We start from the raw sequence: 6,000 nt of genomic DNA, 5'->3' as shown, positions 1-6,000 counted from the left end.
AGTGGAATAATTATTGTTAAATTAATCAAAAATAATATTTATCATTGTATTGTTGAAAACACATTAAGAATCTATTATTGACATACCATAATTATATTGCTGAATATCTTCATTTAACATATTCTGGTCTAAAGAAAACTCCAGGTCACCTAGTTCACGGATAGCGTCTTTATTATATAAGGATTATTTTACTTGCCGCGAACTCCGGTGATGACCTGTATATAAACTCTGACATTCACACACTGGCCGCGAATTGACCCGATACCTCGCGGGTTGAAATGCAATGCATTAAAGTGAGGCCTCGCTTCCACTGCTCTTTATACTTTTACATGTTGACAGGAATATGGAAGTAAGTACTAAATATGAGAACATAGCCTTTAAGTATAAACGCTTTTGCCCTGGCAATCCTCTGAAAATAACAGGTGCACGCACAAACTGTATTGATGTCGAGAATTAAGTATTAGGCTGTTCTATCTAGTCTTTTCATTAGAGATAAAATTGTTTCATGCAGTAAAACAGTGTAACAAAGACGCGGATATGTTTCCAATGTTCTGGTGGTATACTCAAATCAGCCAATGGAATAAATGAAGTGTATTCATCCGCGGGAAATTTTATTTGAATTTTATTGGACACTTACAAAGGTCAGGTAAGGAAAAAATGCCCCGCAGCCTGGCAGCCACGTTTTTCAACCAACAGGAACCATTTTCGAGCTTGTCTAAGATATAACTGTGACAAATTTTCCAACCAAGTTTCATGAAGATCGGACAATAAATGTGGCCTCTAGAGTGTCGACAAAGTTTTACTATAACAATGATATAAGGAAAAATGCCCCGCCTCCTGGCAGCAGTTTTTTTTCAACGACAAGAAGCATTTGAAAAGTCATCCAAGATATTATTAGAGCAAGTATTCTGAGTAAGTTTCATGAAGATCAGACTTTAAATGTGACCAAGTGTTCACAAGCTTTGACTATAGCCATATAAGGAAAAATAGCCCCGCCCCCAAATGACCATGTTTGCCAAACAAACGGAACCAATTTTGGAACCCGTCCAAGATATTATTGAGATAAATCTTCTGACCATGTTTCATGAAGATCAGAAAATAACAAGGGCTGTTTGTAAAACATGCATGCCCCCCCATATGGGCTGTCAGTTGTAGTGGCAGCCATTGTGTGAATACGTTTTTTGTCACTGTGATCCTAGACGTATGCATTCTTGAGTTATCATCCGGAAACCATTTTACTATTTCGAGTCACTGTGACCTTGACCTTTGACCTAGTGACCTGAAAATCAATAGGGGTCATCTGCAAGTCATGATAAATGTTCCTATGAAGTTTCATGATCCTAGGCCTACGTATTCTTGAGTTATCACCTGGAAACCAATTTAATGTTTTGAGTAACTGTGACTTTGACCCAGTGACCTGAAAATCAATAGGGGTCATCTGCCAGTCATGATCAATGTACGTATGAAGTTTCATGATCCTAGGCAGGGTTTTTTTTGGCCCGATTTTATAGCCGAAATTCGACTATATTCCCAATCGCAAAAAGTATACTTTTTTCTTAACCAAATTTTCAATTTTCTTAGTATAAAAAGGGCACATAATTCTGTCAAAATGCACGCCAGAGTTATCTAACTTTGCCTGCCCAGTCCCCTCATGATAGTAAGTAAGTGTACCAAGTTTGAATGCAATAGCTTTGATACTTTATGAGAAAAGTGGACCTAAACACAAAACTTAACCGGACGCCGACGCTTAAGGTGATGACAATAGCTCATAACTTTTTTTTCAAATGACCTTGAAGTTTCATGATCCTAGGCATAAGCGTTCTTGAGTTATCATCGGGAAACCATTTTACTATTTCGGGTCACCTTGACCTTTGACCTAGTGACCTGAAAATCAATAGGGGTCATCTGCGAGTAATGATCAATGTACCTATGAAGTTTCATGATCCTAGGCATAAGCGTTATTGAGTTATCATCCGGAAACCATTTTACTATTTCGGGTCACCCGGACCTTGAACTTTGACCTAGTGACCTGAAAATCAATAGGGGTCATCTGCAAGTCATGATCAATGTACCTATGAAGTTTCATGATCCTAGGCCTAAGCGTTCTTGAGTTATCATCCGGAAACCATCTAGTGGACGGACGGACCGACCGACGGACCGACATGTGCAAAACAATATACCCCCTCTCCTTCAAAGGGGGGCATAAATATGGCCTCTAGAGTGTTAACAAGGTTTTACTGTAGCCAGATAAGGAAAAATGCTCCGCCACCTGGAAGCCATATTTTTCAAGCTACTAGAACCATTTTGGAAATGTCCAAGCCATCATTGGCACATATCTTCTGACCGAATTTAATAAAGATCGTACAATAAATGTGGCCTCTAGAGTGTTAACAAGGCAAATGTTGACCACCCACCACTGATGACAGACAAAAGGCGGTCACAAAAGCTCACCATGAGCACATTGTGCTCAAGTGAGCTAAAAATGTCCTGCCCCCTGGCTGCCATGTTTTTCAAGAAACCAGAACAATTTTTTAACTCATTATCGAAACAAATCTTATGACCAAGTTTCATGATGCTTGGACAATTAATGCGGCCTCTAGAGTGTTAACAAGGTTTTACTATAGCCATAACAGGAAAAATAGCCTGCCCAATTCAACTTACAATCAACTAACTTGCAACTAATGTGTGGGCTTGACTGAGCTGTAGCTTTGTTGAATAATTGTTGAATCAGCTTGTCCAATATGCAGTTATCAAATGAGCTGCATCATGGGAAAACTGGGCTTAAAGCGTAATTTCAGATTGGCTTGAAGAGTCTATACAGTCTTATCAAGGACAACGCTTTATGGTTTTTTGAAATTGTTCATTTAAAGGAAGTCTGTTTAAAACAGCAATCCAGTTTAGGCGAAAGGTGTTGTCCCTGATTAGCAGGAGCGCACTGCACAAGCTAATCTGGAACGACATTTTACCCTCTTGCATAATAAGCCTAGTTTTCCCAGAACAAGACTCAACTATTGATTTTTTGGGCACTTTTGTTTGATCAAAAACAAAATCATTAAACAAGGTTTTAAGACATCGTGCAGAAACTAAAGAGTCTACTGACAGTCGTGAGGTAAACTTCTTTTACGGGGCATATCAATACAGATGTGTTAACTATACTGGCCGCAAAAGGCACATCACAATAGCTTAGGTCGTATATTGCTAAAAAAGAATTGGATAAATGGTACCACAATTCAATAAGAATAACAGAGTTATACATTCGCTGAATTTATGAACGACTTATTCTTAAGACCAGAAAACATATCCAGTGTAACAAGACGTCTTATATTCTGCTTATTCAAGCCAAATTGAATATAAATGATAAAACAAGAGCACCGCATAGCGGATGCCAATGCTCGGCTGCGGGTGCAGTTTTGAATAAATGAAAGCTTGTGAGATTTTTTTTTATATTAGATGTCACAGTGACCTTGACCTTTGACCTATTGACCCAAATATGGGGGGTGGCGTGTAGAACTCATCAAGGTGCAGCTACATATGAAGTTTCAAAGTTGTAGGTGGAAGCACTTTGATTTTAGAGCCAATGTTAAGGTTTTAGCACAACGCAAACGGCAGACGAGCTGGATATGACAATACCCAAGGTTTTCTCCGAAACAGCCGAGCTAAATATTACTTTGTGCTAGGACGACTGATTCAACCCTTCTGCAATGGTCTCAATGACCGAAATATTATAACCAAGTTTCATGTTAATCTTTAAACAAGAAAAGTAGACATGGACCATACACAACAATAGTTGCTTGAACTTTTCACCTTTAAGTATTTAATTTAATTTTACCTGGATCCAGCATGTCTTTCTCGTGCCTTCTGGACATAGTCGCATTAACCTTAAAATTTCATGAAATTCCTTTAACTGGTATTGGAGATATGGACCCGTAAAAAAATGGCTTTTCAAACCTTTGACCTTTGATCATAACCTTGACCTTGAGCTTCTATAATCAACTCATGACTTCTGCACATCATCATAAAGCCTTCAACATGTATCATTTGATGAAGGTTTCATTAGAATCTTACAAAAGGGTTAAGCACATATGAAGCCGACATGCAAGTATTACCGACATGCAAGTATTACATACAGACGGATTAACAGACCGGGAGTGTAGTTTTCTGGAATAAACAAGAGCCGTCAGAAAACAGCACGCTCGACATTTCGAGTGCTTGAAAGTATAACGTAAGCCATCATGAGGATATTGTTCAGATTCAATATGGTCAAGGTACATTGTAATATAGTCATATTCTTACTGGAAGAGAACCATAATTGAAACATATTAATATATTGATTCGCTTATGTTTTAAAGAAGTGGTACATTATAGACGATTCTGAGTTCAGGTATATTTCCCACAATCTATTGAACATTTGTAAAGACATAAAACAAACTAATAACATTAAATTTCAAGTTTGATAGAAATAGCTTGGGTTGGATGGTTGGATGGTATTTCACAAATAATATAATAAAAATAAGAATTTTTTTTTACCATGTTTAAAAAAACAACAAGAGATGTGTTTGTCAGAAACACTATGCCCCCTAATGCGCTGCTTTGATATTTTTTTTAACCTTTGACCTTGAAGGATGACCTTGACCTCTCACCACTCAAAATGCGCAGCTCCATGAGATACACATGCATGCCAAATATCAAGTTGCTATCATCAATATTGCAAAAGTTATGACCAACGTATAAGTTTTGTGACACATACAATGAATGACACATACAATGAAAGACAGACAGGCCAAAAATAATATACCCCCTATCATTCGATCCGGGGGCATAAACATTTATTTTTGTGTGTGGGGGAATGGAGAGGGGAAAAAATGTGGGGGTGTGGTCATTTATTAGATGATATTTCAAAAATAAGAAAAAAACAAGAGCTGTCTCCATAGGATGACATATGCCCCCAATAATCGCTTAAATAGAAGTCAAGAAGTTTTCGAAACCTAAACGCAAATTTCGAAACCTAAACACGGACCCTAAGTTCAAGGTTAAGGTCAAAGGGGTCAAAATTTGTGTGCGTATGGAAAGGCCTTGTCCATATACACATGCATACCAAATATGAAGGTTACATATGAAGCGACATAGAAGTTACGAGCATTTTTCGAAACCTAAACGCAAAGTGTGATGGACAGACAGATGGACGGACGGATTGACGGACGGTGCGATCACTATATGGGGGCATAAAAAAGAGAAAACAAATTATTTTTTTTTTTGGGGGGGGGATAGGGGATTCTGGGGTGGGGCGTGGGGGATGGTTTGGGTGGAGTCCATTGTGGTATGTCAGGTAAGTGTTGTTTTGTCAAAGTATGAATCAAATCTGATCCTAAATAAATAAGTTATAGCAATTAAAGCTACACTTATTTATTTGACCTCGAGATTCAAGGCCATTCAAAGGTCAAGGTCAAATTCAACTTGCCAGGTACAGTACCCTCATGATAGTAAGAAAGTATTTGAAGTTTAAAAGCAATAGCCTTGGTACTTTAGAGGTAAAGTGCATCTAAACAAAAAATTTAAATAAAGTTACAAAGTCAAAAAAGGGCCATAATTACGTCAAAAGGCCAACCAGAGTTATGTAACTTGCCCTGTACAGTCCCCTTATGATAGTTAGCGAGTGTTCCATGTCTGAAAGCAATAGCTATGATACTTTAGGAGTAAAATGGACCAAAGCACAAAACTTAATCAAAATTTCAATTTTCTAAGTATAAAAGGGGCCATAAGTCTGTCAAAATGCCAGTCAGAGTTACATTACTTTGCATGCACAGTCCCCTTATGATAGTTAGTAAGTGTTGCAAGTATGAAAGCCATAGCTTTGATACATAAGAAATAAAATAGACCTAAACGCAAAACTTAACCAATTTTTCAATTTTCTAAGTATAAAAAAGGGCATAACTCTAAAAATAATGCTGACAGAGTCATGCACCTTGACCTACACAATTGTCTTGTTGCCATAAGGAAATT

This window comes from Dreissena polymorpha, chromosome 2 (assembly GCF_020536995.1).
Source record: "Dreissena polymorpha isolate Duluth1 chromosome 2, UMN_Dpol_1.0, whole genome shotgun sequence".
Lineage (NCBI taxonomy): Eukaryota > Metazoa > Mollusca > Bivalvia > Myida > Dreissenidae > Dreissena > Dreissena polymorpha.
The sequence above is the reverse complement of the archived record's forward strand: the minus strand, read 5'-3'. Positions refer to the sequence as shown.